Genomic DNA, 13,620 nt, shown 5'->3' with positions numbered 1-13,620 from the left:
CTGGGCGCTCCTCATCAAAAACAGACGAACGACCACGTTTGAATTCGTTGAACCAATATCTGACGGTTGTCATAGATGATGAAGGGTTCCCATAGAACGGCATCCAACTTCGTTTTTATTTCTTCGCACGTTTTTCCATCCAAAAATAAAAAGCGAATCACGCGGATCGATATTGTTCTTTTTCCATTGTATCGAAAAACATCAAACACTCTCACTACGAATTGCTGTCAAATCAAGACTATATGAATCACTCTGAAATTTTGTATGGCGTCATTTGAAAGATGGTAGTACACGATAGTAATGCCAACTTGCATCAGCAACGTCACCTGTCTTCAAACACGGGTACTTATTGATTTGCTCTCGTATATACGTTTTGATTATATTGAATCTTCATCAGTTTGAAAAACTTGCTAATAAAATAAATTAATTGAGAGGAAATTGCGTTACGTCGTTATTATACTGAACATCCTTTTAGGATTGTAGTTTCTTCAATTAACACCGCTTTATATCCTGTGGCTAAGTTCTTCCAGAGAATCATTTCCGACAGTCTTTCTCATGCAAAAGGTCATGTTAATAATAGCTTCGATCTTTACAATACACTTTCTGGCTTAACGATTGCAGACTCTGATGTACCTGTCTCTCTTGACGTCATATCTCATATTTTACTAATATCTCTCCAGACCTATAACACAATTATTAATATTATAACAAGATAGGACTTTATCAAAACATCAACAAAACTCAAACAAACTAAATATAGATATATTCATATCCGTAATTAAATTTGTTTTATCGTTTACGTTCTTTACATTCAACCATGTTATTTATTAAACGATCGTTATTCCTTATTCCTAATTCCTATTCCTTCTATTATGTCTGCACTCTTATCCTTGTAATAATTCATATCAAAGAAGAATGGAATCAATTGCAATAACAACACCGAATTGCTTAACGGTTCTTACTTTAGAATCCTCGAGGAACTTTCAAACAGATAGTTGTAATTTAATTACCCACTGAACATACTTTCTTACATTGTTTGAATTTTATATTTAATAATCTACAAACACGCTTCTCGCACAATCATCCGAGACTTATTAACAATGTGAGAAAACTAGATACTTTCTTATTTCAATATTCGACGCCTTCATATAAAAAATTTTCTGTCAGTTTTTAATTTGATGAGTTCATTTTATTTTAATTGTTTATTTCTTTTTTACAATCCTTTATTAGATATACATATATTTATTATATTACATTTTAGACTTGATTTTTTTTAACATTCTCTTTCTGGGCTTTTCTGTACTTAACATGATTCTCATTACGGAAACATGAATTGTTATTATCAAATGTTTACATCTTAACGTTTGTTTTCTCACATTTTTATTGGTTGATGTAGGTAACTACACACTGTTAAATCTATAGTGTCAAATTTAACTTAACGTGAGTCGCCACTGTTCTTACTCAATCGTATCGTTATTTTATACTAAAACAATGGTTATATTTGACACTATACAGTGTCAATTTGATACTATATAGTGTCAAATTGATACGATATAGTGTCAAATTAATTATTGTTTTAGTAAAAAATAATGATATATTTAATAGGAGCAGTGGCGACTTACGTTAGGTTAAATTTGACACTATAAATTTGACAGTGTATTCTCCTATTAGACAATAAATTTTAATTAATTATTCTAACATCTTTTTCGCTTATCTTTTGGCTGTTTTAATTTTATTAGAATATGGATCAAATAAATTGATATGAAAATTTGCTCGAAGGAAGTCAAACATTAGTTAAGATAAAGTTGGAGTGGAAAATTCAAAATCTTAATTTCAGAATATACAATAGCTGATCATGTCGAAAGAAAGTTGTCCAATCTCAGCAGTATTACACATTGTAACTTTCCAATTTGAAATTAGTCGAGAAGTTACTCCCAAGCGTGATGTCGTAGTAATTTGTCTATCATGAGAAGCAAATCGAGCACAACTGAGATTTGATTTTTCTTTGGAGACAGTCCATGCGATCACAGTATACTAAGAACATCTAGACACCGAAATGGATATATGCCAACTCTAATTGGCATGAATTACGTTCGCCAACTTGAACTAGTCCCATTCTCAGATAACGTGAACTTACTCCGTGCCATTCTGGAGTACTTATGTCCATATGGCGATTAATAATGTAATGATAGTTTACATAGTCTGTTCGAATTTATGAAGCAAAATTTATGTCATCCTGATGACTCGCCTAATTTAGCGAAATTATTCAGAAACGAATAAAGTGCTGTTATGGTTTTAAAGAATTTGAACTGTTCTATATAAAACACACTAGAAAAAAGTCTTGTTGCGTTACTTGAAATTTTGATAAATTCAATCAAAAAAGTATAAATTAAGACATTTTTATACAGTAAAAAAATTTGTGTATTTGTGTTGGAAACGGTCCACTCACATTTGTGTTAACAGTTTGTGATAAATTTTTTAACATATTCGAGTGTTAATTTAACATAATGTGATTATGTTATTTAAATATTTTTTGTGAAATTGATATTCAATGTTTCTTAATGTCAAATTGACACAATTTATTAATTAAAATTTTCTGGTCATAAATATGTAATTGTCATGTAAAATTACATGCATTTTTTTCAGTGTATGATCAGAATTCGATTTGTGTTTCTTTGTATTTGTTAATATACAAAATATTTTTTTCAGTGTATAAACGATAAATTTAATCTAAAATTTGTAGTTATTATTTTAGACATTGATAAACAAGAATCGTAACTTATTACTTTAAAATTAAAGTTCAAGCGTCATCAATCATGCTGAGTAGATACTTTTATCTCAATTTGTTTTCGCGCGTTTTTTTAATATGACGTGATTCACTAAAAAATTGAATGATGGCCGTAGGTCGACATAGTAAGATAAATTCTTTAACACGGTTAAAGTTAAAAGAATTATTGGTTGCGATGTGCGTAAATCCTAGAGGGTGGAAATATTACAGGATCTGACTACAGTCAGGGTGTGCGAAACCCTCGTTTTCGGAGGTCTTAATAAATTGCACTTATTTATTTTAACCTCAGCACCCAACTAACGGGTATGGCGCTTAAAACTCATTTGGCTCGGCTCTGTTCATTCGCTAGTAATTTTGCATTCTTAAGCTATTTGTTAAAAAGTCGAATTTCACGTCTAGTTTAGAACTCAACTATTTTCCATTATTATATGAGCATATTTTGATTATTTTATTGTTATATAAACAAGCATATTCTGTTTTGTATTTAACTAATTATTATTACACGTTTATTAATAATCGCATTTATTAATAATCATAGCATAACTCAAAAAACAAAGTTTTCAAGATAAGTTTGAATGCTTTGAATTATTGCATGAAAATTTTGTAATATTAATTTTAAAATGCAATTTTGGTGTAACAATAATTATAGAGAAATAAAACTACGTAAATAAAAAATAACAATTTTTTTGAGTTATGTCTTTGTATTATGAGCGATATATATGCACATATCTGTTATAATAACATCCATATATCGCTTTTTTCTTCAAAAATAACACAACTCAAAAATAATTTTTTATAAAGTTAAGTTGATTTATTTTTGATGATTGATGGGATAATGCTTACTTAACCCATTTTTGGTAATAACTAAGAAGTCACGTCTTTTTAGTTGCGTTATTTTTAAAGTAAGAAAGTGATATATTCAATAAATAATGATATTCGTGAGACTCTATCGAATTCGATGGAAGTATTTATTTTACTAAATTGCACGCTGCATTTTTTATATCGTAACTACAGAAAGAGATCGAGACGAATTTCCAGAAATGCATCAACGTAATACCTTGGTAGCTCGTATCTCCAAAATCGCCTTGACCTACCTAACTGTAATAATAACGAAATTGAAGAGTTTTCTTCAATTTCGAAAAATAACATCGCAAGGGAACATCGTTAAAAAAGTCTCGCTATCGATACTCGTGGGTATAGACATCGTATCGCTTTTATTGCACATATCGACCGCTCATCAATTAAACGCGCTATTGAATATTCTTGTGCCTCCGATTCGCAACTTTTTAATGAAGCCCATAATCATGACGGGCGCATATCGTGTGCTGTCCGATAACTTGTGGGTAGAGAAGCTACCCAAATGAGGATAAACCTTGAAATATAGCCCAATCGTTTAGGATTGTATCTCGCGCTATTATCCCGTTTTCTCATCGGGAATAGCCATAACTTCAAATATCTGCGGCCTGCCTGCATTTCTATGTGATTTACAATGCAATCTTTACAGGTGCGTTCTAGTTTCTCGTAAACGATTATTATCACTATAATATTTATGTGATTATTTTCTTTCGTTTTTAATGTTCAAACTAGTACGAATATAATTATATATTATATTATTACTACTTAAAACATTATTATACATATTAAAATGTTTATTACGGCTTTGATCATAAGTATAGAGCACCCATAATCTTATTACATTTTTTTGGAAAAGGCAGTAATAAAACCTAAAAGAAAATTAACAAAGTATTAAAGTTGTTTTATAAAAATAAATATTTTTATATAAAATTGTATAAATTTATTTTTCATTAAATTTAGAACGTTTGCGTCAATTTGTGAGGGTGCTTTGTACTTTTGATCAAGACTGTATCATAATATTCTAAACAGTGATAATAATATATAGATATGTGTTTTTGTATCAGTTCGAATAATAAAGTTAATAACAAGTAATTTCAAGAATGAAATATACTACTTGTTTGAAAATATAATAATTAATAATAATTATTGCAAGCTGTTCTTAGTAGAATTTTACAATATTATAATTAAACAGCATACTTAATAGTTTAACGCAATTTATTGAGATTAATTTTTTTACATTACACATAATAAATTTATTGTTTTATTGTTAACAGTTAATTTCCGGAGTACTTTTGAATCAATTTACTAGTTGAAGTTGATCTTTTATGTCTTTCTCCTATTAACTGTAGCGGTAATTTAAATCTCATTATTTGCCACAGCTTTCGTGAAAATTCTCACTTTATAATAAAACGCAAAAACTTTTATTCTTTCGCCCATTCTTCGCACTTGCATTATCCTCGCATGGACTTATTTATTTCTCATTGTTGTGTCATAAAAGAACAAAATCAGAAGTTAGAAAGCATTCTCTTTTCTGAATTGCAGTAAGCATTAATTTGTTGCACTCAATACAATCGGGAACCATCGCGTTTTGATCCATCAAGCAAATTATGGTAATTAAAATTTAACTACATTATATAAATTGATAGTTAGTTTTCTTTAAATGAAAGAATGTATGGAGTGAATAAGAGACGTAACAAATTCCATTGCATTTTTTAAACTATAAGAGATAACTCACTCTTTGAAAAAAGATTAATTCGCTCTATTAGTTATAACAAAATTGCAAAACGTTAATTATATTAACATACGCGATGGCATTATTGATAACCACGTAATCAATAATTCCATATTACTATACTCTTCCCATTCATGACGCAAACAATACGATAGGTAATGTTTCACAATATTGACCGGCAATTCATATATGGTAAACACTGCTCAATAACTGGCGGAACCATTATTTTAATTATATAATTAGTACAGGTCTCTATAATGCTGTAGTGCGTTTAATAATGATATCAATAAATAAATAGCTATCTGTGCGTAATGAAAGCATTGCGACAAAGTGTTAATCGTGATAAAGAACATTATTAATTAAACGTAAAAGTGAACGTTATTATTGCGGAAAAGTTCTGTAACACGGCATTCAGATTATTTAGCAACCATGTCGCAAATACAGAGCATACGATTCAAACTATTAGGAAGTTATTCACTTAAAATATTTCACTCTCATTTTAACGGTAGCGACGTGAAACTGCTTGAACGAAATTAACGAACCAAAGTTTTCGAAATCTGTGTTGTAAAAGCAGCAGTGCCGTGGCATTCATATTTTATCACGAAAGAACACGTTTCGTATAACTTTAAGATTGGAATATGGTCTACTACGAGGGAATACTTCCTCGTTAGTGAAGTTCTCCTGATCATAAGAATTCATCATGTAACATAGTGATGCATATGTATCGTTTATACAAGTGTCCTATGTAAATTAATGGGAAATTGAAGAGAATTGTGCAAATATAAAGTAACTGGGTACGCCTGTGCGTATTATGTACATAGGTCGTCTGAAAAGTTTTGAGCCTCAACATGAAGATGGCATTACTCGTCAAAACAATTTTGGTACTATAATCGTACATACTTTGAAAGATACCTGCGAAAATTGTAACTACTTCCGGCGCTTAGTTGTTGTTTGACAGTCATTTGTGCCAGTCAATGTCAATGTTTTTGTAAAAATGGAAAAAATCGAATATCAGCAGTCGCTATGATAAAAATTCACGAATTGCGGTTTAAATTGATTGACCACCCACCGCATTCACCAGATCTGACCCCCAACGACTTTTCCCTGTTTCCTAGGCTCAAAGTTAGGCTCGGAGGATAGAGATTGGGTGCATTCAGAAGCGACGACCGCTCAGTGACCACTGCCATTGAGCGGTCGTGGTACTGAATGCACCCATTTTTATCAAACAAACACTGACATCGACTGGCACAAATGACTGTCAAACAACAGCTGAGCATCCAAAATGGCTACAATTTTCACAGATATCTTTCAAAATATGTACGATTGTAGTACCAGAATGGGTTTTGAAGAGTAATGCCATTTTCATGTTGAAGCTCAAAATTTTTCAAACGACCATCATATGTGTATAAGCTTTGTCGTATGATTAAAGTAAAAATTTAGTTTTATTTTAATGGAAAAGAGTCATGCGTATCTTTATATAAGAACATAAAACAACAAAGATATGTAAGATGGAGTTAAGTGCGAAGAAATATTGTCTTATAAAATAACGAACTTTGTGACTTCTTAACAAAAAGTTATTTGTTAAAATTATGCAAATTATATATTAACAATTTTTATCGTATATTGTTTGCTATTTGTAAATTAATCTGAACTGGTGATCCGTTTAGCCTCTCAATTTCAAGGCGAATTAAATAATTTATTGTTCTTAATTTTTTGTTGTGCAGTAAAAAATATTACATTTATGTAGTATTTTAGTTATTATGTAGTATTATATAAAACCCAAGCCAAAGTTGTCAAAATTAAGAACTTATAATAATAAGACTTAGTAACAAAATTTGCTTTTGATTACATTTTGTATCAATGAACAATTAGAAACTGATTCGATTCGCCTCGGTCTACCTTACACTAAGAGAAAAAATTATTACAATTTAACTATAATTTATAGTTATTTTTTATGACAACTGTACAATTTTTGATAGAACTATAAATATAATTATTATTACTAATAATATTATAGCAGTAATAATTCCAAAATGGAGTTCCCAATCGTAACTATTTTACTATGTAATACTTATATATACTAAGGAAGAAGCCTGATAGTATCAAATGTATTTTGTTTAGTATATTGGTGTAATATTAAATATTACTACATATATTTAATAAGTATTACTAAATATATGTAGTAACTTTAACCGTTTGGTAATAATTATTAAATATTTGGGAAAGTAAAATTTTTTGTTCTATTAATCGAATGTTTGATCAAAATTATTTTATCAAAGCATTTAATAATGTCGTTTAGGTTTGATTATTATTACCAAATTTTTTTTTAATGTACTTACAAATATCAAACACTTTTCTCTCAGTTTAAATAAATACAGTTTAAATACGTAAAATCTGTGCTATACGATATGTGAAACTGTATTGAATAATCTGATATGATATTTGAAAAAAAAATATTTCCGCAACTTTATCCAGATAGGAATTTAGCAAAAATCGTTCGAAACTACCATTAACCCAATATCGAGGTTAAAGTTTAATACGGATACGACGATTGCGTGAGTGTTATTGAATCCTATCGTGCTAAAATTGATTTATGGCCGTATTAGAAAATTGCCTTATCGATCTAACTGCTCCGCACGAAATATCAGACGATGAGGGGAAAAAAGAGGCGGTCGAACAATTTTTGTAATCTACCACAAAGTAATCTATCGCAATTGGAGAGTAAAAAAGAATATGTTCCATGCGCAATTTAAGCGAGAATCTGCGCTTTGGTGAGCATTTCAAGCAAGATTAAAACACCCGAGAGATTTAAATTTAGATTAATTTCTCCTCAAATTAGGAGATCCAAATCGCAGGGAATGAGATTTTGAGCGCTTTTTAGCTTCCCCGCACAGATTATGCGTATAATGAAAATTATGTTATTAACATTCATTCAACGTTGAGCTTTCGCTTTTGAGTTCCACTAATGAAATTTTTTCATCGTCGCTAGCCGGTCACTGCAGAATGGCGAAATTAATAAATAAAGAGTCTTGTTGAATTGCGAAGTTATAAGAGCATGTTTATTTTAATTCTAATGGAAACACTATTTTTACATATATATGTTATAAAATCTATATTGTTTATTACACGTTAATTTATTACACAATTAACTAATCAATATCGACAAGAGATATAAAAAATGTCGGTCATAACGTTGTTTCTCGAATAGAATTTCGTGCTACGTTGGCAACATTTTGCGTGTAAAACTTAAAGGTTAATAAAGGTCTATTAATTCTACCGCCAAAGGCGATAACCCGGCGAAGTTCATACCGGCAATTAAATGCGCAAATACCGAAGAACCTATGTAGAGAAACCCGTTCACGGATGTTATCGATTCCGCCGATGCCGCGGTCTCCTGCAGTGTAAGCGAAACCGCACCATCTCCGTTAGAGACATATCCCGTAGGTAACGATCAAGCCGCATGTCGAAGAGATGCTAAACCGGTAGTGAGTATAGGTCAATATTTGCCAGTCCTTGTGCTAATAATTTAGATAGCTCGCCTGCTACATATCGAAGGCGTTTCTGTAATGATATACGAGTCGATTATTTGCTATCAGTAACGCTCCAACGGAATAATACTTGAAATCATTACATTCTATATTTGATCTACATAATGAGGGATTTTCCTCTGGTACTCATAAAAGTTAAGGGTAACTACTCTGGACATAAAAGCTTATATGCGTTGCAGTATCTTGGAATTTACTTTAAACGGAACATTTACTGTAAAAACATTTTACAAGAAAGGAGGATAGCGATGAATTTGCAAAAGAAATTGTCTATTTCTTTCTTTCTCTCTCTTTCAAATTATTATTTTTTTATACTAAACTCGATCTGTCGCTCATTGTTTTATACAAGAAAGATAGTGGAAAATGTTAAGATCGATTTTTATATACAGAGCTCCGGCGATATCATTTCTAACCTTGCGCGAATATCTCATCTAAGTGGAACATCATGCTATGCCAGCCATTCGCGAGTTTTCTTCATAACATCTCAAGATCTCTGACAGGTCGTTCAGCCGCTAAGTTTATATGAATGGCCAAGGGATTCGCCCTACAACGCGCTATCGTCACTGATTAAATAATTCAGCATAACGTAACCTACTTCGTAGAATTTTATATAAATCCAGGTGAAAAAAATTGTCGTAACGTAATTTTTCTGTTATAAAATATGTCATCAGAGTTACCTTTGAAATCTTAAGTAAGATATTTTTCATTTTACGAATTATGACGTTTTTTCGCTATAATAGATCTTCGTAATTTTGTAATAAAGGTAAAAGAAGAAGAATTGCTACCCGTATTAATTAATCATGTTTGTATAGTTATGCTGCAGAGAATTAAATTATTTTGTATAAAAATGGCGACTATGATTTCAAATTACACGATGTAATGGTGTGATAACGGAAACGGTCTCACCGCATGTATCCAATTTCTACCTTCATCTGTGGCGTACTATGTCATGTCTAACTTACGATGCAAAATACAACCGGACAGTGGATTAGTATTCATGTCCTGTACTTGTTCAGTTAATAAATTCAATTCGCGGAAACTTTTCCACACGCTATCTTCTTTTCGCTTCAGTCGTTTTCATTTCACACGTAAAATATCGTTACTTTTATCTCTCGTGTTTTAATAAATTCCCTGTAATTATCTATCACTTTTTGATTCAATCATTGTAATTACAATTATAGAATAATTTTATCTTCTTTCGATATTAGACCGCTTTCATTAGATCATTACTTATCTATTATTAGTAGCATTTTCAAGTACTTGAAAGAAAGAGAGCAATCAACTGTTTATTATGTAAAATGCTCTACGAGGAATACAGGGCGCATTAAATAATTATGTATTTATCTTTTCATTTCCTGCTCCTATTTCGCGATACTTTCTCCGTTTTCAACGAGTTCCTGAGAGACCTACCTTCTCTGGACATTTTACTCGACGTCGGTAGATTAAATTCATTAACCGGCAAATGAGGGCTGAAGACGTCTCAAAATTCGAGCTGAATGTTAATAATTGCGAGTCATTATGGGACGCTCTGGAGCTGTTATACGATACTCAGAAACCGATGGAGTTTAGCGTAGGTCACCTAGTTCCTCGGTTCTCGTGTAGTTGTATTAAATTTCATTGGTGCTCACATTATTACTTCCTTTCTCTGTTTCATCCGTATTAATATCGAATTATTATATCGTAATCTTTCATACGTGTACCTTTGCAGTAGAAACAACGTTATTCTCGCGGAATTACCATGTCATATTCTTATTGACGAATTTTTTAATTAAACAGGAACTCGATTTTTTTAACGGTAATTAGTTTATAAATTAGAGATGAACAGAGTAAAAAATCGTATGTGTTTTATTTAATTTCAAGTAAACTTTCAAACTTACGATTTGAAGATTAGCTAAATATTTAATTTCGTGAAAATTTAAAGATTCAGACAAATCGTGATCTCTCTAAACATTTTTGTTACACGAAAATTTGGAGTGGTCAAGAAATCTATAAATGGAAGGTGGTCGTGGTCGTCTGTGAAGACATACGGCATGTATATATGTAGCTCTTTTATTTATAATAAAGATAAAGTCATGCAAAATAAATGTAAACCGCAGATGCGGCGTCGACGTGGAATACAAGCACGTTGAAAAAGGCAAGTTCCCCGAGTGACAAACGTGTCACGTTGCGGACGGCCGGACGGCTGACTGCATTATTTACACCCACTTACTGCCGGCCGCCGCTTTCGGTCGTTACACATGTTCAGTACGGTTATCTGAAATGATATACGACGGGCCTTTCGCGTACACGAAGCGTATAGATTATTGAGGCGCGTTCTCCCCCTATCTTCACGTATCTCTCTTATCATTGTGGAAAGTAGCATACCGTTCGTCCGATGAAAGTCGGCATTTCAGCCATTCCCTGATACCGGCGGCAGGTTGCATCTAACAACAAGGTATGATTGAAATATACTCACACGGACTACGGATTTTATAAGAAATTACATAGATCGAAATATACTGTCAGTTCATATGCCTCTTCGAGTTTCTTCTCGTAATAAGATGTTATTTAAGTCGAATAACTCTCTCTGATAAAGAACTAGCTTTCTTATGACATAATCTTTTTATAGTGTTATAAAAATAAAAATAAAATATAAATATATATAATAATATATATTTATTATATATGATATATATATAAATGATATATATATATGTGATATATGTATATATGATATATATATATAAATAAAAATTAGAAAATAAAATTTTATTATAACAATTATAACCTAATATCATATAGATTTGATACTATAATGTCAGATGTATTAATTTTTTTTGAAAACGTTTATTAAGAAAAAAGAGAAAGAGAAAAATTACGCTATAAAAATCTTAAGTATTTTATTTTTATTGGAATATTTCAAGAAAAATAATAACTTTCATAATTTAGTAATTAGAAATTGTGTTCAACGCCATTTTATCATGTCTCCATTTGTTACTTTAGTCAGAAACAAACCGCAGTAGAACCGCAAACTACCGCCGTTACAGACAGATGTTAAACAAAGTATAGACTAGAGAAACATTGTTCTAAATGAGAATTACCATACATAAATGCAAGCTCGTTGTTTGTGTGAAAGGTAAACGTTGTCCATCTGACGTGTATGCTGAAGCTCGGGAATCTGTGGTCCACGCGAGTGAGCCTTATCGACATATAGATAAATCGAGAAGCATCAAGTCCTTCAATCACCGTACATATATCCCTGTAGGATTGAAGAAAATATATCTGCAATTACGGAAGAACTAAATATCCTGTCGATTAAGGCTCGCGCCGCCTGACAAATTACAAGCTATTCTACTGATAAAGGGGAACACTGTCGAATAGAGTAGATAAATCTTACCGAACGTACACAGAAACTTTAAAAGAAGAAGCATGATAAACTTTTAAAATATGGAAATTTAAACTAAAAGCTCTTTCAAAGGATTTTGATTTCACTGAGCAGTAGTATATATATATATATATATATGTATATATACATATATATATATATGTCTGCTGCTTTTCGAGAAGGAAACTAATGGCGCGGTCGGATTTGGCCACTGCCACGTCCTTTATCACCACTGTAACGTTCACATATTTTGCTGCGAAAGCATGTTGATAGCTGGCTGCCATAATTTAAGTACACGCCATGAGTCCCATCCTCCGCACTGCGACGGATTACACGGATATACACGACAGAGATTGCAACGACATTCTTGCAGCGCGTATAGTTCGACTTCGCGAAGTCACTTTAATGCCACAGCTCTTGTAGGGATTATTGCGCTTACGAAAGTTACTTCTCGTATACCACTCCTATTTTATTTAACCACTAAATTATTTACCGCAAAAATAAATAGAACATAAGTCACTCGTTTATGCATTGTCAGTATCTCTATTTTTTTTTTTTGAAAAGAAAATGCATTACCAGTAGAAGCGCACCTTGATAAGCTTCTTATATGTAGGATTTTCCATTTTTGTCGGGATTATCGGTCAGATAAAAGTAAAGATATTTGCCGTTGTCGGAAATATCAAAATCCGGCAATATTGTCTTCTTGTCATTGCGTATTAATTCTTAAATAGAAGAAATACGGATTATTTTTATTTTTACTATGTCCCTCATTAACTTTTTGGCTGTTTGATATTTTGCACATGTTTTTTGACATAATTACACTATTACAGTAAATGCAAAAAAGATTCATACAGGAGAAATTTCAATGAAAAATTTTTCTTATCTAAGGAAAATGAACATCAATTAGCAATTTACAATGAGTAGAATCTGTCTTAATAGAAAGATAGAAAATGTCGCTTCGTGAAAATAATCGTGTTCATAATTTTAGAAGCTAAATTTTTCAATTGTACGAATACTTTTTGTGCTCAAATAGTACAATTTTTCATTTTTGTTTGTTACTAAAATAATATTTTAATAAACCTCTTTTTAGACAAAATAATTCTGAGAAATATACAGTTCATTTTATTTTTTGTTAATAAATTGCAAATTAATATTTACTTCCTGAAAGTAGAAATTTCTTCAAAGATATCTGTCCTGTACGAAAGCTTTTTGCATTCACCGTAAATAGGATATATTTGTTAATACTTTGCACAACTATTATAATAATACAAAATATATATAAGCTTATGCATTATTTATGACGCAAACAACAATTTCATAATATAGATTTCAAATT

General features: G+C 31.3%; 1 long non-coding RNA gene across 1 annotated transcript; it reads left to right on the top strand.

The window, feature by feature from the left end:
- Positions 1-298: 298 nt before the first annotated feature.
- LOC108728776 (uncharacterized) lies at positions 299-13,152 on the top strand. The gene is made up of 3 exons (XR_001936905.1): positions 299-362; positions 5,531-5,535; positions 13,142-13,152. It is a non-coding gene; the product is annotated as an uncharacterized lncRNA (long non-coding RNA).
- The last annotated feature ends 468 nt before the right edge of the window (positions 13,153-13,620 follow it).

This window comes from Mycetomoellerius zeteki, unplaced genomic scaffold (assembly GCF_001594055.1).
Source record: "Mycetomoellerius zeteki isolate Tzet28-1 unplaced genomic scaffold, Tzet1.0 scaffold64, whole genome shotgun sequence".
NCBI classification, from domain to species: Eukaryota; Metazoa; Arthropoda; class Insecta; order Hymenoptera; family Formicidae; genus Mycetomoellerius; species Mycetomoellerius zeteki.
The sequence above is the reverse complement of the archived record's forward strand: the minus strand, read 5'-3'. Positions and strand labels throughout refer to the sequence as shown.